The sequence below is a fragment of the Phacochoerus africanus genome, chromosome 6 (assembly GCF_016906955.1).
Source record: "Phacochoerus africanus isolate WHEZ1 chromosome 6, ROS_Pafr_v1, whole genome shotgun sequence".
In the NCBI taxonomy this organism is placed as follows: Eukaryota; Metazoa; Chordata; class Mammalia; order Artiodactyla; family Suidae; genus Phacochoerus; species Phacochoerus africanus.
In genome coordinates this window covers 124,728,737-124,751,561 of record NC_062549.1, presented here as the reverse complement: position 1 = coordinate 124,751,561, position 22,825 = coordinate 124,728,737, and the positions used below count along the sequence as shown (strand labels likewise).

The window sequence follows — 22,825 nt, the reverse complement described above, 5'->3', positions numbered from 1 at the left end:
CCATTCTCTCTGAATTGGGCTTTGGAAGCAATCTTCCCTATAACCCTATGATTATACTCATAAAATTTACAAGTGAACCCAAGCAAGTCAGGAAGAATGCTTCATTTATTTCCTCATTCAATCATTCATTCAGAAGCATATGAAGGACACACCACTGTGTCAGGCACTTTCCCGGGAGGTAGGGTGATAGCAGACATTCTCAACTCCTACAACAAGGTCAGCAATAATGTAAGGTGCCTCCAAATGAAGCAGCCATCATCTTTTTAAAAAGATGAGGATGCTAAGGCTGGTCCAACATCACAATGACAGAAAAAGTAAAAGCAAACATGCAAGCATAATTCTCTCTTCACTACAAAACCTGTGTTGTTCAGAGTTACAAAAACCTAGTACCTGTGTCTAGACTCTAGTTTAATAATATTGGTTCTGGTGCAGAAGACAGATATATGAACAAATAAATGGACAAAAATGATATATTCCATTGTATGGAGATATAGCAGGAACATACAGACTGGGGAGCACCTAACCTGGCCAGGGAGCTGTCCTGTTTTCATCTGTCCATATCCTCTTCCATCTTCTATTGACAGGTGTAGGCACCTGACTCAAGCTAAGCCAGTCACATCACCTTAACCCCCTGGCCACAGCAACTAGGTCAAAAGGGAAGGCCTAGAAGATTCCTGCCCAAAGATTTTTCACAGTAGAACTGGAAAAGTTGAAGCCCTTTTCTTTCTCATTAGGAAGCTCTAGGGGTTTGAACCCAGAGATCCTGGCTATACTCAGAGAAGTAAAAATGAGATGGAAAGCATCCTGAAGATAAAGCATTCTTGGTTCCAAGCAATCCTGTCTTTTCTAAGCCTCTGCTGTTATTTATTTATTTATTTATTTTGTCTTTTCTAGGGCCGCACCAGCGGCATATGGAGGTTCCCAGGCGAGGGGTTGACTCAGAGCTACAGCTGCCAGCCTACGCCAGAGCCACAGCAACACGGGATCCGAGCCTCATCTGTGACCTACACCACAGCTCATGGCAACGCTGGATCCTTAACCCACTGGGTGAGGCCAGGGGTCTAACCTGAAACCTCATGGTTCCTAGTCGGATTCGTTAACCACTGCGCCACGACGGGAACTCCCTCTGCTGCTCTTTAATGCCGTGGCTTCACCAGTAACCTCCAAGTGACTCACTGAATCATCTGATATTTTCTGAACATTTACATATGCATACTGCTTCTATGGAATGCACTACTTATTATTCCAGGTTATTATTCTAGGTGATGCTCTAGGCAGTGGGGATAGAAAGACTTGGTAGCCATCCTCTCACTGGAACCCCCTTGATCCTCACTGCCTGTTTTTCACATTCTTCTACAGTCCCTCCCACAGAATAAGAGTTGATCTGTGTAACCAATAAAATACAGCATGAGTAATAGAGTCTATAACCTCTGAGACTCGGTTATCAGGACACTGTAGTTTTCACCTTGTTCTCTTGGGTCGCACGCTTTGGGGGAAGCCAGCTGTCAGGTGTGAACAGCTCTATTAAGAAAAAAATCAAAGGAGTTCCCGTCATGGCTCAATGGGTTCAGAACCCAACTAGTATCCATGAGGATGCAGGTTTGATCCCTGGCCTCGCTCAGTGGGTTAAGAATCCCTCGTTACCACGAGCTGTGGTGTAGGTTGCAGATGTGGCTTGGATCCCGTGCTGGCATTGCTGACTATAGTAGAGGCTGACAGTTGCAGCTCTGATTTGACCCCTAGACTGGGAACTTCCATATGCCTCGGGTGTGGGCATAAAAAGAAAGAAAAAGAGAAAAAAGAAAGGAAAAAAAATCAAAGGCATCAGCATCTAGAGCCAACTTGCCAGCCATATCAACGAACCACCTTGGAAGTGGATCCTTCAGCCCCAGTTCTGTCTGACCATGTCAGTCCTGGCCCACATATGATTGAATCCCAGAAACCCCACCCAAGGACCAGTCAGCAAGCTGCTCCCAAATTCCTGACACAGGAAAACTGTAAGAAATAATAAATGTTTGTTGTTGTTCTAGAGCACTAAATTTTAGGGTGTTTTTTTTTTTAACCACAAATAGCAATAGCAATAGATAATTAATACAATGTATCAATGACAAAAACAGATGCAAACCCTGCCCTAACAGCGCTTAAATTTTCGTGGGAGAAAACAGACAACAAACAGATATGTACTATCCGTAAAAAGTAGAGCAGGAAAACAGAATATCTACATGTAAAAGAATGAAGTTGGACCTTACACCACAAATAAAAATTAGTTCAAAATGGATCAAAGAGCTGAATCTATAAAACTCATTTAAATAACAGGAGAAAATCTTTAGGACATGGGATTTGGCAATGATTTCTTAAATATGACACCAAAAACAGGCAACAACAACAAAAATACATAAATTGGATTTCATCAAAAGGGGTTAAGGATCCAGTGTGGTCTCTGCACCTGCTCAGGGCATTGCCGAGGTGTGGGTTCTATCCCCAGCCTGGGCCAGTGGGTTAAGGATCCGTTGTTGCCAAAGCTGTGGCATAGGTCACAGCTGCGGCTCAGATTCGATCCCCGGCCTGGGAATTTCCATATGCTGAGAGTGCAGCCAAAAAAAAATTTTGTCTGCATCAAAGAACACTATCAAAAGAGTAAAACGATAACTCATGGAATGGGAGAAAATATTTCCAAATCATATATTTGACAAAGAATTAATACCTAAACTATATAAAGAACTGCTACAATTTAATAAGAAAAAACAAGCCAGTTGAAAAATGGGAAGAGAACTCGAGCAGACATTTCCCCCAAAAAGATGTACGGCAGCACATAGAAGGATGCATGATATTATTATTCATTAGGAAAATGCAAATGAAAACCACAATGAAATACCACTTCACACTCACCATGATGACTATTCCAAAAAAAACTTGAAAATTACAAATATTGCTGAGGTCATGGAGAAATTAGAACCCTTGTGCACTGCTGGCAGAAATGCAAATTGATGCAGCCACTATGGAAAACAGTTGGTAGTTCCTCAAAGAGTTATACGTAATTACCCTAGCACCCAGCAATTCTCCTTCAAGCTGCCGAAAGGAACTCAAAACAGGAACTCAGATATACCACGGTTCGTAGCAGCTCTATTTACAACAGCCCAAAGGGGAAAGAACTCAAGTGTATATCAACAAATGAATGGATAAGCAAAATATGGTACATTCATACAATGGAATATTATTCAGCCATAAAAGGGAACAAAGTTCTGATACATACTGCCAGATGGCTAAACCTCGAAAATATTGTGGTAAGCGAAATAAGCCAGACCCAAAAGAACAAATATTGTATGATTCCACTTGTAGGAGGTATCTAGGTATTTATAGAGACAGAAAGGAAACGAGAGGTTACTAGGGTCCAGGGGAGAAGGACCTGGGAACTTACTGCTAAATGGGTACAAAGTTTCCAGTTGGGGTAGTGAAAGGCTTTGGGAACCAGACAGTGGTGATGGTTATACAATATTGTGAATGTCCTTGATGCTACTGAATTTTAGATCTAAAAATAGTTAAAATGGTAAAGTTCATGTGATGTATATTTTCCACCATGAAAAAAGAAAGCCTCCTAAGAATTTAGATCATCTTAGAAGAGAATAAATAGAAAATGAGCAGAAAGAATCTTGATTTGATAACAAATTGAACTCATAAATTACTACCCAAAATACACTGTACATGAGATGCTGTAAGTACATGGAGAAAACCGAAACAAGGAAGAGAAGAGGGAGTGTGGGGAAAGGTTACTATGATTTTAAAGAGGATAGTCTGGGAAGACCCCATGAAGAAGGAGGTAGGAGAGCAAGCCACCCGACCAGGGGCACTCCCGGCAGAGAGAAAAGCAACTAGCAACACGCCTGGTATATCCAAGCAAGGGACGGCCAGAAGGCTAGTGGTGTGGTTAGAAGGGCATAAGCAACATAGAGAATGCTAGCGGATGAAGCCAGAGAGAAAACAGAACCAGAGAATGCAGGGGGACCCGAGCCTTTGGCTTTTACTATAAGTGGGACATGATCTGACTCACGTTTAATGTTGCAAAGCATCAGCTGGCCGCTGTGCAGTGAACCGATTCCAGGGAAGCATAGAAACGGGGAGACCAGTCAAACGCTGCACAGGAAAGTGACTGCTCGGACCAGAGTGGGAAGCGATCAAATGTGGATGTATTTTCAGCCAACATGATTTGTCTTCAGGTTGGCTATGGGATAAAAGAAAGAGAAATCAAAGATGACCCTGAGATTTGGGAGCTGGGCAGCTGGAGGGATGGAAGGGCCATTTATGAAGACATGGAGGCTGAGAGGAGCAGGGCGAGCTGTGGTGGGGAGTTAAATTAGAGTCAGGTTTCCGTCATGTGCAGATAAGCTTCCTAACACTGAGGGAGTTTCTGCAAAGTAACCGACATTTGAGGCAGAGCTTAGGGAACAAAAATTCTGTTCTGTTAGGTAACTGAGGACTATGTAGATGTGTTTAGTTAATGTCTATTGAACTCATTTTCTTTGGAATCTTATCTACTGGGCCATTATTCTGTATGTGCATATCATTTTATACGCTGCATCACTGGGCTTTTGCTAGGGTACGTGGTAACAAAAACCTTCAATTCGTGCAATAACAAAAGCCCCCCCCTCCAAATCTTGGCTGCTTACACCCACCGAGATTTATTTTTCATTTACATTTCCTTGCATGGAGGGCTCTGCTCCCCACCAGCTTCATGTTATCTTTTAGATGGTGACATGCAATACTTGGAGAATTGCTTAGTGTGACATCACAGTATTCACTCGTTCATTCAATCAACAAATATTTATTTAACACCCTTTTCATGCCAGGCAAGGTTAAGGTTAAGTACTGGAAATACAGTATGAACAAAACCCCGATATTTTGGAACATACATTGAAAATAAGTGATTAAACACACACAGAATAATTGATAATAAATACTGCATTCACAAATAAAAGCTATAAAGGGTGTAATTACTTCATTTAAGTTAGACCAATACAAAAAATAATTAGAACTAAAACCCATCCAGTTTGTAATTTTACTTGTCTTGTTTATGGTTGCCTAGAAAGCCCTGAGAGTGCCTTTCCTGTCGCAGTATTTATTACTCATTCTGTAATGACTGCGAGGAGGGTCAAAAAGAATAGTGTATCTTTGTTTGCAATTAAGTATAAGTTATGAGGCAACATACAGTTTACTAGTCCTGGATCCTAACCTGTGCTCATTTCAAGATAAGATTTTTTTCTTTTATTAAAATTGAGTTGATTTACAATATCGTGTAAGTTTCAGGTATACAGCAAGGTGATTCAGTTATATGTATATATCTTTTCAGATTATTTTACCTTCTACATTATTACAAGACATTGAATATAGTTACCTGCGCTATACAAAAATCCTTGTGGCTTATCTATTTTATGTATAGCAGTTTGTATTTGTTAATCCCATACTCCTAACTTAGCCCTCTCTTTCCCCTTTGGTAATCATAAATTTGTTTTCCATGTCTGTATGCTTCTGTTTTGTATGTAGATTCATTTGTATTATTTTTTAGATTCCACATATAAGTGATATCATATCATGTTTGTCTTCCTCCTGTCTGACCTACTTCACTTAGTATGAATGCTCTAGCCCTATCTATGTTGCAGCAAGGGACAATATTTTATTCTTTTTTGTCTTTTTCTAGGGCCACACCTGCGGCATATAGAGGTTCCCAGGCTAGGGGTCTACTTGGAGCTGTAGCTGCCAGCCTACACCACAACTCACAGCAATGCCGGATCCTTAACCCACTGAGTGGGGCCAGGGATGGAACCCGCAACCTCATGGTTCCTAGTTAGATTCGTTACCCACTGAGCCACGACGGACACTCTGGGGAATATTTTATTCTTTTTTTATGGCTGAATTCAGCATTTAAGATTTTAATCTCATGATGTGGACCTGAAACTATGGCACAGAATTCTATTATCTCCATCATACCAGCTTTTAAAGGGCTCAACTCCCATGATACATAAAGTTTTCCCAATAATTAGGTATACTTAAGCATAACAAAGGCAAAACTGTAGCTTGGGGAGGCTCAAATAACATTTAACTTAAATCACAACATCCAGAAATCATTCTGAAAAACACTACATAATTCACTTAGACATTTTGGCTGAGTGACAATCAGGTCTGACTTATAACCACCTATATGCAGCCAAGAAATTATCAATCATTTGTAAATTATCACCTATGACTCCACAAGCTCTATTTATTTTTTAATATTAACTATTCATTCTAGATTTTTATCTTAGATTTTCCCAAATCTATACCACAAGGAAAATCCCTAATCTACTCAAAGCTGGAAACATTGTAATAAAATTGGAGTGTGTCAAAGAAAATAGCTCAATAGCAGCCAGAGATAAATGAATGTCAATTAGATAAACATCAAATTTAAGAGTAAAGGGGATTTCCCGTCGTGGCTCAGTGGTAATGAACCCAACTAGCATCCACGAGGGTGCAGGTTTGATCCCTGAGCTTGCTCAGTTGGTTAAAGGATCTGGTGTTGCCGTGAGCTGTAGTGTGAGTCACAGATGCTGCTCAGATCCCGCCTTGCTGTGACTGTGGTGTAGGCCAGCAGCTACAGCTCCAATTCGACCCCTAGCCTGGGAACTTCCATATACTGCAGATGTGGCACTAAAAAGACAAAAAAAAAAAAAAAAGAATAAGAATAAATGAAGCAATTTATAAGGCAACAAAATAAGGTCATTAATAACACTAAAAGGACTCGGGACAAGACGGCAGAATAGGACTTTTCACTTTCTCTCACAAAAACACCAAAATTATGACTAATTTCTGAAAAACCTTCAACAAAAAGATATGAAACTACCAAATATATATATATATATATATATATATATATATATATATATATATATATATCCTGTACCCAAAGACAAAGAAGAAGACACACTGAGACAGTAGGAGGGGTGATTTCATGACATGAGCAATCCCATACCCTCCGGGTGGGTGACCCAGACTGGAAAATCAAAAAATGGGCAGAAGATCTAAAAAGACATTTCTCCAAAGAAGATATACAGATGCCCCCAAAACACATGAAAAGATGCTCAACATCACTATTATAGAAAAATGCAAATCAAAACTACAATGAGGTACCACTTTATACCAGCCAGAATGGCCATGATTAATAAGTCCACAAATAGCAAATGCTGGAGGGGGTGCAGAGAAATGTGAACCCTCCTACACTGTTGATGGGAATGTAAATTGGTGCAACCACTATGGAAAACAGTATGGAGGTACCTTAGAAAACTATACATAGAACTACCATGTGACCCAGCAATCCCACTCTTGGGCATATATCTGGACAAAACTTTCCTTAAAGACACATGCACCCACATGTTCATTGCAGCACTCTTCACAATAGCCAAGACATGGAAACAACCCAAATGTCAAATCAATGGACGATTGGATTAGGAAGATGTAGTATATATACACAATGGAATACTACTCGGCCATAAAAAAGAATGACATATGCCATTTGCAGCAATATGCATGGAACTAGAGACTCTCGTATTGAGTGAAGTCAGAAAGAGAAAGACGAATACCATATGATATCGCTTATAACTGGAATCTAATATACAGCACAAATGAACATTTCCACAGAAAAGAAAATCATGGACTTGGAGAACAGACTTGTGGTTGCCCAGGGGAAGAGGAAGGGAGTGGGAGGGATCAGGAGCTTGGGGTTAACAGATGCAAACCATCGCTCTTGGAATGGATTTACAATGAGATCCTGCTCTGCAGCATTGAGAAGTATGTCTAGATATTTGCATCGCAACACAACAATGGGAGGAAAAAGTATGTATACATGTATGTGTAACTTGGTCCCCATGCTGTACAGCAGAAACATGCACCCCAATATTCATTGGAGCATATTTTCAACCTAAATCTCCATCAACAGAGGAATGGATAAAGAAGATGTGAAATAGCTCAATGAAATATTACTCACCCATAAAAAAGGAAAAAAGAATGAAATTATGCCATCTGCAGCAACATGGATGGACCTGGAGATTATTATACTAAATAAAGTATAGTGAGTACATTTAGTCAGACAGTGAAGGACAAATATCATATGATATCACTTACATGTGGAATCTAAAAAAAGGATAAACATGACCTTACTTGCAGAACAGACTCACAGACTTTGAAAAATTTATGGTTATCAAAGGGGACAGGTGGCAGGGGGATGGATGGACTGGGGTTTGGGATCGGCATATGCACCCTGAGGCATATGGAATGACTGGTCAATGGGGACCTGCTGTATAGCACAGAGAACTCTACCCAATATTCTATGATAATTTACGTGGGAAAAGAATCTGAAAGAAAATGGATGTGTCTACATATAGAAGTGAATCACTCTGTTGTACAGCAAAAATTTTCACAACCTCGTAAATCAAATATATATCAGGAAAACTTTAAAAAAAGGAAAAATTTAAAAACAAACAAAAAACCTTGATGGGACATAATTCGTTCCTTAGGTCAAACTTTTTTAGAAGTAATTTGCCCAAACAATGATGCAATTTCCAATACATATCTACTGATATTAAAAGGATCTTGCTCCATCCTGAGAAACACTTTTTACATGGGAAGAAACTTTTGTTGAGTTTAGTTAGAAAATATGAATAGATACTACTGTTTTATGCGCTTGTATTTAAATCAGAGGAAGCTCAGGAGTTTACGGGTGGCCTGGTCATTAGGGAGTTGGTGTTGTCACTGCTCTGGCTTGGGTTCCATTCCTGGCTTGGAAATTTCTGCATGCTGCAGGTGCGGCCAATAATTAATTAATTAATTCAAAAATAAATCAGAGGATGCTCATTATTCATCATGATCTGACAAAGCTGGAATTTTAGAAAGGTGAAACTTAATGGAAGTATGGAGAACAGATGGAGGTAGAAAATGTTGATGGGTTGGAAAGTTACCCACAGTGCAAGGATTTCACTGAGACGAGAGTGTATTTAGTTGGCCATGTTTAGTCAGGTAGGCATTCAATGTTTATAATACAAAAAAAAAAATCTCATTGAGACAGAACAGTGGTACAAGGCCTGTTAGGTTTCCCCTTTTGAGATAGTCTAGTAATGCCTTGATTTTTAAGTAATTAATTAAGCAGAGTGTTAAGTAAAATCGTTTTTGAGTCATTTGACAAGTTGAATTTGAAAGACCTGAATCATTAACATGAGTAATACCTAAACAAAATTCAAAGTAACTGCTTCATTGCCCAGATGCAGCAATTAGATTGTCTGAGCTCATTCCTAGCTGGCTGCCTTTTTGGACTTGAAAAAAGCAACTTCCAACGCTGAGCCCAATCACGATGTTACCCTGAAAATGTTGTGGAAACGTCTACCAGGCAGGATGTGACATAAACGGGAAGGAGGCCCTCCTGGGAATCCTCCGGGGCTGGAGGAGGCTTTTGTTGCCTTTTGACTTTTGTGCCGAGCCACACGGAAGAGAGGCTGAGAGGGCCAGTCCTCCCGCAGGGACCGAGGTAGAGCATCATGCCGTCCTCAGGGCCTGAGCAGGAGGGAGAAGCGCCTCCGATCGCTCCTCCCACAGAAGCCCGGAGGACCCCAGAGGAGGGCTGTGGTCGAGCAACAGCTGGCAGTGGAAGGACATCCGCGTGACGGCGAGCAGAACTTCTCCGGGGAACCAGGCCCAGCTTGGCAGCCGCTTTGGGTGGCACACTACTTGAGGGACGGCCAGTCCCCTGGAAAGTCCAATCGGGTCTGTAAGCCTAGAGGATGCTGTTTTCCTTAGAGCCTCTCCTGCCCTCTCTCCCTTTTCCCACGGTCACAAACTGGATTTTCCCAACCTCTTGGGTTGATCTGTGCCCAGAGAATATCCCATATATCAGTCAATGTTCTCCAGAGAAACAAGAGAAACAGAACCAATAGAGCGCGCACGCACACACACCCACACACACACACACACACACACACACACACCTCCTTTATTTTAAGGAAGTGGCCCATGAGATTGTGGGGACTGGCTAACCTGAAACCTTGCAGGACAGACTGGCAGGCTGGAAACTCTGGCAGGAGTTTGTGGTACAGTCCTGAGTCCAAAATTCATAGGGCAGGCTAGAAACCGGAGCAGGAGTTCTTCTCCCAGAAATCTCAGTTTTTGCTCTTAAATTCTTCAACGATTAGATGAGGCTTACTTATATTATCAAGGATAACTCCTTTGCTTAAAGCCAACTGATTGCAGACGTGTTAACCACATTGACGAAATGTCATTGCAGTAAGACCTACATTAATGTTTGATAAGATAAGTGGATAGCATAGCCTGGCCAAGTTGACACATAAGACAAACCATCATATCCCCACATAAAAAATAACTACTAGGAGTTCCCCGATGTGGCATTGCCATGCGCTGTGGTGTAGGTCGCAGAGGCAGCTCGGATCCTGCATTGCTGTGGCTGTGTCTACAGCTCCGACTCAACCCCTAGCCTGGGAACCTCCATATGCCCTGGGTGTGGCCCTAAACTAAAAGCAAAAAAAAAAAAAAAAAAAAAAAATTACGAAAGACTTATGCTTCATTGGGCATTTACTATGTGTCAAGTATAATGCATTATTCGGTACCCACAACAACCAAACGAGGTAAGTATTATTAATCCTATTATACACACGGAGACATTGAGGTTTAGAGCAGTTACATAATTTGCTTAAAGTCATGCAAAAAGCGATGGAGTCAGGACTCAAACCTAAGCTTGTCTAACCCCGACCAGCGCACGTTTAGGGACTCGTTTTGATCTCAACAGACCGCCTGTGCCTGCTTCGTCCCCAGATCTCCAGCTCAAAGCCTGGAGGGGCCCAGGGCTGAGAGGGGCCACCCTCCGTGCCAGCTCTCCATTTCCAAGGCCACAGGAATTTCCAGAGAAATCCAGCAGCGTGGGGAAGCCATTCAGAGTGAGGGTCAGGAAAGCCAAGCTAACCGCTCGGTCCGCTTTCAACGCCAGCAGCGCCCGCAGGCGGAGGCTGCGCTCTCCTCGTCGGCTTGTCTGACACGGTCCACACTCACCACCCGCGGCGATGCCAGGATTTTGCAAACCGACGCCCTTAACTACTAACATCTTAGTCTCTAAATCCTTCAAGTTTGTCTTTGAGACTCACCTCTTGTCAATTTCCTAATTTCTAATCTCTTTATGCCGATCAGAAGTCTGCTCAGGGCTCCCACATTTTCTCCTTCATAATCTCGTTCAAAAACCTCTTCTTAGGAAAGTAATGTTTAAAATGATTCACTCTGAGGTTCTTTCCCAGCCGTCTTTGTATTTACATTTCAATAAAACCTTTCCTTAAATGGCTAGATTTTAGATTTCTGATCATGGACCATTAGCCCACAGCCGAGGAGTCACATGGTAGCTGTAAAGCCTTCAGGTTTTGGAGGTTCTGAATAATCCCGCATCATCTTTCACCTGCCTTGTTTAGGTCTCGCCCCATTCAGGAGAAAGGCCTTTGTGTCAGGGACACTGACACTTTCCCCGTCTCCATTTCAAGAGATAAACCTGAAAACCAAGAGGATTATGAAACATCAGCAGAGAAACTGAGTTTGTATGTATTTCCATCAATATTTCCATCAATACTGCTAATGAGAATGAGCATCGAATATTGAGTCCTCACCGTAACTCTGGGAGGTAGGTACTATCATTATTGCCATTTCTCAGATAAAGAATGTGGGGCTCAGAGAGGTATTACATGGTGGAGCCTTGTTGAAACCTAGAAGCTGCTCGCCCTAAAACCCAGGCTTTGGCAGGCACAGCTTAACCTTCAGCCCAGAGAAACAAGGTAGGAGAATGGAGCATGAAAGCAACATAAATCAGTTATAGGGAGAGTCATCAGAGTTGATGACTTGGGTAAATCAAAATTCCAGGCTTAAGTCCCAGTTTCTAATAGTCAACCACTTAAATAGGAGATATTTCTGTGAAATTTTAGGGATGGAAGAAGGAGTTTTAAAAAGCAGTGGATTCTTTAAGGTAATACAATAAAAAAAAAAAAAAAAGCCAATTCTTAATACAGGGGCCTACATTTCCAAATTCGGTAGTTAGCTCTCCTCTTAACATGAACTGTCAGGTCTGACTCTCTGAGCCAGGCGGTACTCTACCTTCCACAAAAAATTCTCTTTGAAGACCATTTCAGATCCAGCTGGAAAACCCCCTTCCCCCTCAGAGGGGTCAGTACCGCCTTTCTTGAGATCTGTAAAAATCCAGTGTCCCAGTCAAGGTTTCTGTTAATTCTTTGTGGCTTCTGATTCCGTGGCCATCTCTGCCTTTGGCTCATACTTTAGGGCTTGCTGTTTTCGTTCCTCTTTCCGTAATGCCTTCCCAGAACTCAACCCTTCGGGTGTTTCCACAAGAAATTCACTTCCACCCACATGTTGTGAATTTCAGTAGACCTGGCTGAAGGTAGGTGGGATCACGGAGCGAGGTCAGTTCATAGAAAGCCAAGGCCATGTCTTCACTCTCCTGTTTCCTGGGCCTTCCCTCTCATCCGCCCTACTCCCTTCTGGAAGCAAAGCGAATTCTTCACCTGGCTTTCTACATAGCAACGTAGCAAGCCTGACGCTTGACCATGACCTTGAGGTCTCTCCCTTCCCACCAGCACCGGCACCGTATCCAAGTATTTTCTCCAGCAAATACTGGGCTCTCCTTGGGAGGAATTCCGGTAGGAAAAAAGAAGTATCTGTTCTATGAGAGGGAAAAAAATTTACTTTGTTCCGGGGAAAAGGACTTATTTTATTTTACAATTCATTAACAAATGTGTCAAGTAAGGGTAACAGCAAGACTTAAAAAGTCTTCTAGAAAGTCACGTTAATTTTATACTTTTGGCAGATGAAAAATTATTCTTGTATGTGTGGTTTTAAAGCAAAGAGCCTTTTAGACTAATTTGGTTTTGTTTTTTGTTTTTTTGGTCTGGGCCTTTATGTCAGCTGTGATTGAGATGCCACTGTGTTTTTTTCGTTTTTTTTGTTTTTTTTTTTTTTTTTTTTTTTTTGTCTTTTTTGCTATTTCTTGAGCCGCTCCCGCGGCATATGGAGGTTCCCAGGCTAGGGGTTGAATCGGAGCTGTAGCTGCCAGCCTACATCAGAGCCACAGCAAAGCAGGATCCGAGCCATGTCTGCAACCTACACCACAGCTCACGGCAATGCCGGATGGTTAACCCACTGAGCAAGGGCAGGGATCGAACCTGAAACCTCATGGTTCCTAGTCGGATTCATTAACCACTGCGCCACGACGGGAACTCCGCCACTGTGTTTTAATGATTAGTTCCATGACTAAATGGCCAAAGTACACATAGTGAACTAAAGGCGAATAAGCTAAACTACACCTACTGTACCCCTACCACTGCTGAGCAGAAGCTTTTACTCCGTAAACAATGCAGCTATACCGGTTGTGTGAGGCTGGAAGCAGGGCAAAGTTCAAAGCCCCTCAAGGACACCCACTCAGAAAACTGCAGACAGGACTGTGGTCATCAAGCTGAAGGTTGTGGGTCACTGCTGATAAAGACTTGGGGACGGCCTTAGGATTCCTGCAGAGCAGGGGCCTGGGACCGGCAGTTTTCTAGCTGGGAAGGTAGGATGAGAGAATGGTCTTGAAAATGCATTTACCTACCACTTCATAGAAACTGAGACAATACCAAGTGTCTGTGTCACTGACTGCAGCGTAGATGGTGCAGACACTAAAGCCCATTCTCCAGCTTGGACACTGGGGCCCGCAACAGTCTGGAGTCCTTCTGTTTGCTGGTTTTTTGAAGCCATCCCAGAATTGCGTCAGATTCTTAAGGTCCTCAAAATATACAAAGTCATTACTACTGATAGAACCTCAGATATTCTTGAAAAGGCATCCCATTCTGAGCTAGTCTTTATCTCAACCGAAGCCTGGCAGCAGGTATTAATGGGTTAAAGAGAAAGGGTAAAAATTAGGCAACAGTGGGCCTAGGCAATACAATCAATTCCATGCTAAAGGCAGAGTATTATAACAGATTGTGTATTATACAAGATTGAAATGCCAAGGACAGTTGTGGCACACATATAGGTTGTCTCATATTTATTTATGTATTATTTTTATTTTTGGCCTTGCCTGTGGGGTGCAAAAATCTCTGGGGACAGAGATCCAACCCGTACCACAGCAGTGACAACACCAGCTCCTCAACCCACTGAGCGACCAGGGAACTCCTGTCTCCTATTTAAGGGCCAAACACAGAAGTGCGCTTGAATATAAACTATATAATGTGGAGTTCCTATCGTGGCTCGGAGGTTACTGAACCTGATGGGCATCCAGGAGGACATGGGTTTGATCCTCGGCTTGCTCGGTGGGTTAAGGATCCGGCGTTGCCATGAGCTGTGGTATAGGTTGCAGACGCAGCTCAGATCCCATATTGCTGTGGCTATGGTGTAAGTCAGCGGCTCCAGCTCCAATTCTACCCCTAGCCTGGGAACCTCCATATGCCCTGGGTGTGGCCCTAAAAAGACAAAAGACAAAAGCAAAACAAAACCAGATGGCCAACAAACACATGAAAAAAATGCTCAACATCCCTGATTATTAGAGAAATGCAAGTAAAAACTACAATGAGATACCACCTCACACCAGTCCGAATGGCCATCATTCATAAGTCCACAAATAACAAATGCTGGAGAGGGTATGGAGAAAAGGGAACCCTCCTGCACTGTTGGTAGGAATATAAATTGGTACAATCACTATGGAAAACGTATGGAGGTAACTTAGAAACTATACATAGAACTACCATATGACCCAGCAACCCCACACTTGGGCATATACCCGGACAAAACTTTCCTTGAAAAAAGACACACACACACACATGTTCATTGCCGCACTATTCACAATAGCCAAGACATGGAAACAACCTAAATGTCCATTGACAGACGACTGGATTAAGATGTGGTACGTATACACAATGGAATATCACTCAGCTATAAAAAAACAAACTAATGCCATTTGCAGTAACATGGATGGAACTAGAGACGCTCATATTGAGTGAAGTAAGTCAGAAAGAAAAAACAAATACCATATGATTTCACTTATATCTGGACTCTAATATATGGCACAAATAACCTTTCCACAGAAAAGAAAATCATGGACGTGGAGAAGAGACTTGTGGTTGCCAAGAGGGAGGGGGATGGCGAGGAGGGCCTGGGAATTGGGAGTTGATAGATGCAAACTATAGCTTTTGGAATGCATAAGCAATGGGATCCTGCTGTATAGCCCTGGGAACTATGTCTGTTCACTTGTGATGAAGCCTGACAATGTGAGGAAAAAAATGTATACATGTATGTCTGACTGGGTCACCTTGCTGTGCAGCAGAAAATTGACAGAACACTGTAAATCAGCTATAATGGAAAAAATAAAAATCACTATAAATGAAAAAAAAAAGAAACCAAAAAAACCTATATAATGTCCATGAAGCCCTGAGCTTACTCCTGTTTGTTTTTTTGTTTGTTTTTTCCTGTGAAGTCATTTACTGACACCTACTGACTCTGTCATTAACCTCCTTCTCTTCCTGAGGCATTCCTCCCCAACCCCCTACCCCACGAGACGCACACAGACACATGCACACACGCACATACACATGTGCAGGCATATGTGTGCACCCAGGCACAAGCACACACGTGCACACACAGTCTTACACTGCCCTGCCCCGGCCCCAGCATTACTGGAACAGAGGAACCTTGAGGAGCCCCAGCCCTTTACCCGCGTCCTCCTCCTCCTCCGCCCCAGACTTTGGACAGTAGTCAGCAGCCGCTCCCTGAGCACTTGAACAGAGAGGAGTAGGTCATTTGTTCATCTCCCCATTTGCCTTTTTACTCCTGAAATACAGCTTTATTTCCTGGTAGTTTTCTGATTGTAATCCTCCTTCTGGGGCACAGAGGCACTGCAAGCAATACCAAACTACCTGTAAACGTATACATATCAAAAAATATGCAGTTCCCGTTGTGGCTCAGGGGAAACAAATCTGACTCATATCCAGGAGGATGCAGGTTCGATCCCTGGCCTTGCTCAGTGGGTTAAGGATCCAGCATGGCGGTGAGCTGTGGTGTAGGCTGGTGGCTACAGCTCCGATTTGACCCCTAGCCTGGGAACCTCCATATGCCACAGGTGTGGCCCTGAAAAGACAAAACAACAACAACAACAACAACAACAACAAAAACCTTATGTAAAATTAAAAGGTGAACTATCAGGTCTATCCAACTCCACAAAAGAAAAAATATTGAAAAAGAAGTTGGTTAAGAGAACCTCCATGTGCCGCAGGAATGGCCCTAGAAAAGGCAAAGACCAAAAAAAAAAAAAAAAGAGAGAGAGCATTTGGGATGTGTGATCAGAATACATTTACTGACTTTTTATCAGTATTTTAAATTTTATTTAACACAATTTTTTTTTAGGGCTGCACCTGTGGTATGTGGAAGTTTCCAGACCAGGGATCAAATTGGAGCTGCAGCTGTAGGCCTACACTGCAGCCACAGCAACACCAGATCTGAGCCACATCTGCAAACTACACCATAGCTTGCAGCAACACCAGATCCTTCACCTGCTGAGGGAGGCCAGGGATCAAACCTGCATCCAATACTATGTCAGGTTCTTAACCAGCTGTGTCGAAAAAGGAACTCCTGATATAATTTTTTAATAGTGGAGGAAAGAAAAGAGCTATAATTCAGTTCTGTTTGAAGTCTATTTTATTTTATTTTGGGGCTGTGCCTGTGGCATATGGAAGTTCCCAGGCCAGGGATCCAACCTGTGCCATTGCTTTGACAATGCCAGGTCCTGAAGCTGCTGTGCCACAGGGAATTCCTTAAGTCCCTTTAAAGAGAGGGTGCTTGAAGCGGGAAAAGAGCCACGGAGGCAGTGCCAGAGGTGAAGTCCAGAAAGAAACTGATTTTTTTTCTGAGGTGGTGTAAGCATAATTTTTTAACATGAGCCCAAGAAAAGTACAGTTATTATGTCACACAGTTCCAGAGACACCAGTATATTTGTCTTTATAATGATTTTACTTTTTCTCAAAGATTAGCTTCATTAGCATAGAAGATTGTGGTTTTTTATGTCAATACACTGTATTAATAAGCAATTTATTTCTTTAAAAAATTTTTTTATTGGAGGAGTTCTCATTATGGCTTGGCGGGTTAAGAACCCAACTGGTGTCCATGGTGATGTGGGTTCAATACTGGCCTTGCTCAGTGGGTTAAGGATCCACCACAATCTGCGGCATAGGTCGCAGATGAGGTTTGGATCCTGCATTGCTGTGGCTATGGTGTAGGTCAGTGGCTGCAACTCTGATTCCACCCCTAGCCTGGGAAATTCCATATGCCATGGGTAGGGCCCTAAAAAAAACAATAAGTAAACCAAAATGAAACATTGTATTGGAGTATAGTTAACAATGTTGCATTAGTTTCAGGTGTTCAGCAAAGTGAATCAGCTTTAAACTTGTATACACACACACACACACACACACACACGCGTGCGCGCGCGCACACACACACACACCTCCATTCTTTTTCATATTCTTTTCCATATAGATTATTAAAGACTATTGAGTAGAGTTCTCTGTGCTATACAGTAGATCCTTTTTAGTTATCTATTTTATATATAGTAGTACGTATATATCCCAAACTTCTAATTTATTCCTTCTCCCCATGCTTCCCCTTTGGTAACCATAAGTTTGATTCTAAGATCTGAGAGTCTTTCTGTTTTGTAAATAAATTCATTTGTATCATTTTTTATTGGGTCCCACATATAAGTGATATATATGATATTTGTCTTTCTCTGTATGACTTACTTCACTTAGTATGATAATCTCTCAGTGCATCCACATTGCTGCAAGTGGCATTATTTCATTCTTTAAATTTTTTTTTTTACTTTTTATCCAAGTATAATTTATTTACAATGTGATCTCATTCTTTTTTATGGCCTAGTAGTATTCCACTGTATATATGCACCACATCTTCTTTATCCATTCATCTGTTGATGGACATTTAGGTTGCTTCCATGTCTTGGCTACTGTAAATAGTGCTGCAATGAACACTGTGGTGCATGTATCTTTTTGAATTATGGTTTTCTCCAGATATATGCCCAGGAGTGGGATTGCTGGATCATATGGTAGTTCTATATTTAGTACTTGAAGGATTTTTAAAAGATGTCTACAACAATCTCTCCCATCTACATGTGCTTCTAGAACCTTGCCACCCCCCTATGGGCCTTTGTGACTGCCTTGGCCAGTGGGATACTGTAGAAATCACACTATACCATGCGCTTCCACCTCATTCTCTTGGCACTGTTAGTCTAGAAACATGCTCACCATCCTGTGAAGAAGCCCAAGAAGTCACAGAGAGGTCTACCTGGAGAAAAACCAAGCTCCTAGCCAACAACAGCAAGCCCCAAACTACCAGCCGTGCAAATGCGCCAATTTTTTTTTTTTCAGCCACCCCCCAACAGCACATGACCAGGCCAGGGACTGAATCTGAGCTGTAGCTGCTACCTACACCACATCTGTGGCAATGCTGGATTCTTAACCCACTGCACCGGGTCAGAGACAGAACCAGCAACCACAGAGACAAGAAAGATCATGAACCCACTGTGCCACAGTGGGAACTCAGAATGGATCATCTTGTATGTGGATCCTTCTGGCCCCAGTTGAGCTGCTATAGGTGATGCCAAATGGAGCAGAGAGAAGCCATCCAAATTGAGGCCTGTGCAAATTACAGATTCATCGCAAAAAAAAAAAGTGTTATTATTTCAATCCTCTATGTTTTGAGGTGGAGTGGGATGATTAGAATAAATGATCAGAGATTGTAGTGCCCCTATCATGATATTCTCATTTCATTTATCATTCAATTTATTTTATACCAAGCTGTGTTTTTGTGCTGGTGATACAGCAGGGATTGTAACGGATAATGCCCCTCCTTTCCTTAAGGGAGTGCTTGTAGCAGGGAGAGCAGACAGACCATTAAAAATTAACAAATAAATTGATCATTGATAGATGGTAATAAATGCTTTGGAGAAAAAGCAGGATATGGGGAGCTGAGAGCAATGGAGCGCTCTATTCTAGGAGGAGTGGTTGTGGTTCCTGCTGTGGCTCAGCAGGTTAAGAACTTGACTAATATCCATGAGGATGTGGGTTCTATCCCTGGCCTTCTCAGCAGGTTAAGGATCCAGTGTTGCTGTGTAGTTCGCAGATGCAGCTCAGATCCCGTGTTGCCATAGGTCAGCAGCTGCAGCTCCAATTTGGCCCTTAGTCTGGGAACTTCTGCATGCCACCGGTGCGGCCCTAAAAAAAAAAAAATAGAGTGGTTAAGAAGGGCCCTTCTGAAAAGAAGACAACTGAATAGACTTGAAAGAAGTAAGGCAGCACATCCCATGAATACCTAGAGGGAATATTCCAAAGGGAATAGTTAGTGCAAAGCTCCCAGGCAGGAGTGGCTTCGAGGCCATAAGTTGGGTTAGGATGACGACAGAATGGAATGAGAGATGAAGTCAGAGAAACAGGTCAGGGACAGACCACGTAGGGCGTCAGAGGTTGTGCTGGGGCCTCTGGCCATTGGAGAGTTTTGAGAACAGACGTGACATGATCTGACGTGTGGAATTTCCTGGGCCAGAGATGGAACCCATGCCATAGCAGTGACCACGCCAGATCCTTGGTCTGGCTGTGCGGAGAAGAAGCTGTAGGAGTGCAAGGTTCGTAACAGAGACAACTGTTCAGAGGTTAATGCAATGATCCTGGTAACAGATCCTGGTACTTGGACCGGGGCATGAGAAGTGGTTGGGTGTGTCTGTGTGTGTTTTGTGTGTGTGTGTGCATGCGTGTACAGCCACCAGGATACAGATGTGCCCCTGATTAAAAGAGAGGTATCAAGGAGCTCCTGCGTGGCTCAGCAGGTTAAGGACCAGGCTTGTCACTGCAGTGGCTCAGGTCACTGTGGTGGTACAGGTTCAATTCCTGGCCTGGGAACTTCTGCATGTTGTGGGTGCGGCCAAAGGGAAAAGAGAAAGAGAGGCATCAAGTACGACTCTAAGGTTTTTGGAGTAATTTGCTGTACAGCACGTGTCCTGCCCTCTACAGAAGCTCCTAGAGGCATCCTGTGTGTTCATTCTCCTGATGGCTATGATGCCAAGGCCAAGTGCCATTCAAGACACTGTGCCTTGAAGCACAGACTCTCCACGATGCTGACCCCACACAGAAATTCAGGAATGACTCAGAGCGTTATGATTCTCGCTTTCAGGTTGTCTGTAACAGATCTAATTATACCTCTTTTTTGTTTGCAGTATTTCTTGACGAAGGTGACCCAGGAAACAGGGGGAATCCAGAAGTGGCTTTACTGTCATGTGCCAAGGGGAAAATCAGCTGCAATCACTTAGGTTGTTTCTCCCAAAGAACTTGGTGGGCTTTCCTGAGTCTATCTTGGGTCCTCCCTCTATTTCTAAAGTGCCTGAAGCGGGAGGGAGACAGGTATCATTAGTGGGGAAGCTCAAAAGGATACATGGAGTTTGTCACGAGTCATATATCTTAAGCCTTGAAGAACGAGCAAAATAAAACTGTGGTCACTTCTGAAGATTCCAGGAAAGACGAAGATGCACACTTTGAATTCCCAGGTAGCTTCCTTACCACCCAGCACACTCCTAGCCAGCTGCTGCTTTCTCCTCATTTCACACTCCCGTCAATCATGCGGCAATAACAGATTTTTCTAGTCAAGCAGAATAAACGATGCCTTCCCTTAAGACAGCACTGACCTCCAAAGTTCAGCAGTCCCTAGACGTTCATTATAGCTTGTTCTTAACAACTTACTATAAACCTAGTCTCCAGGAAAACATCTAAATATTACTGAGTCATTTAAATTTGTTGACTTTTGTGTATTAATTAAGCATCTAATAAAGGGGTGCTGGACTTCTCAGGTTTGTCCTGAGTGCCCTCTTCGGTCTTGAAGAACTTCTCTCCTATTTCTAATAATCTGGGCTTCATCTAGTGAACAAGCTGTGTCCCTAAATTCACACGGATTAAGATTTTGTAAGTCTTCATTTTCTGGAAGTTTATAATGCTTCAGGTTCAGCTTGATGACTTAAAAGGTAACATGCAGTTTATTATCTGCAATTTCATTTTTTTTTTGTCTTTTTAGGGTTGCACCTGAGGCGTATGGAAGTTCCCAGACTAGGGGTCAGATTGGAGCTGCAGCCACCAGCCTACACCACAGCCTTGGCAACAAGGAATCCAAGCCACATCTGCGATTTACACCACAGCTCACAACAACGCTGAATCCTTAACCCACAGAGCAAGGCCAGGGATCAAACCTGTGTCCTCATGAATACTAGTCAGATTCGTGTCCGCTGAGCCACAACGGGAACTCCCGCTCACCTTTATTTTTAAACAACGTTAATTGCAGTTCGTCTAAGCCAAAGAATGTTTACACCTCGGTCAAACAAAAGTACATCGTGGAATATGCCCCAAAGTCAAATACACACATTTACGGATTTTTAAGAGTACAACGGCCTTCTTTTAGCATAAGTTTAAGGGAGGCTCGGATTCGAAAACTACACTGATGATAATTCCCTGTGTTTCTCTGTGATTGGCTGTGGCATCGGTTACTTCATCTGTCAAATGGTGAAAATGCTGGAGCAGTTTTGAGATGAAATGAGATAATGTAATAAACACCTAGCACAGACTTGGGCACATAGCACGTTCTCATCGGAGGTTGGCTATTTCTAACATGTTTGTAGGAACCCTGCTGCTCCCTTTCTATTCCCCATTCATATCCCCCCACCCCACCCCAGCAAGAGGGGCCCTTGCCAGGCCCTTTGCCCTGGTCCTGTGCTTTATAAAGCCCTGCATGTGCCAACCACACGGAATAGTAATCTTACTAAGGAAGGCCTGGCTACGCTGCCTCTGTCACTGAGGGCTCGGCATTCTGCTCTCACCAGAACCTCTCAGCATCTGCCTGTAATCGACACCTTCCTGGCCCCAGGGAGACGCTGTTCCACATTCTGGTCCTTGACACAAAAGGCGACTGTTTCTCAGTGTCATGAAGGTTTCAGGTTTGTGCTGCTGTTGACAAGTGAAATGGATGCTGCTTTAAAGAGCAGGAGGATTTGAGTAATGGAAATTTTTTTAGGAAAGACAAAAAAAAGCAAACTAACTTGTCGATCTGAATCCTTTCTTTCTGAAAACTGAATCCCAAAGACTCTGGAATGATGAGCTTTTGCAAAGGAGCAGAGCCAAGGCTCCAACTTCATGCTTATCTTTATGCTCCAGTTCCTGCTTCCAGAGGTAGTCACTGTGTTACAACAGACTGGATTTGGACAAGACGTGAGATGTGGTAGAAAGTAAAGTGAAATAGTAGAAGGTGCTCAAATTAGTCTTTGACGAAAAAGTGAATTTCCAACTTGTGTTATCTAGTTTTTAAGGTGTAGTCTTGCTTTTTTTTTTGTCTGTTTGCCTTTTCTTGGGCCGCTCCCTCAGCACATGGAGGTTCCCAGGCGAGGGGTCGAATTGGAGCTGTAGCCGATGGCCCACGCCACAGCCACAGCAACACGGGATCCGAGCCACGTCTGCAACCTACACCACAGCTCACAGCAACCCTGGATCCTTAACCCATTGAGCAAGGCCAGGGATCGTACCCGCAACCTCATGGCTCCCAGTCGGATTCGTTAACCACTGCGCCACAATGGGAACTCCTGTGTAGTCTTGCTTTTAAGAGTAGTATATGTGTTCAAAACCCAAACAGATCTAATTTTTCAAAAGACTAAAATTTTATACAAATCTTTTTCTAAACTGAATGA

At 42.8% G+C, this 22,825-nt stretch overlaps 1 protein-coding gene across 1 annotated transcript in view; it reads right to left on the bottom strand.

The window, feature by feature from the left end:
- The window catches only part of EVI5 (ecotropic viral integration site 5), a 206,609-nt gene extending 202,447 nt beyond the window's left edge, over positions 1-4,162 (bottom strand). Inside the window, exon 1 of the mRNA XM_047785305.1 lies at positions 4,049-4,162. The gene's annotated coding sequence lies outside the window, so the exon portion shown is untranslated. The remainder of the gene's footprint in view (positions 1-4,048) is intronic.
- Positions 4,163-22,825: the final 18,663 nt, after the last annotated feature.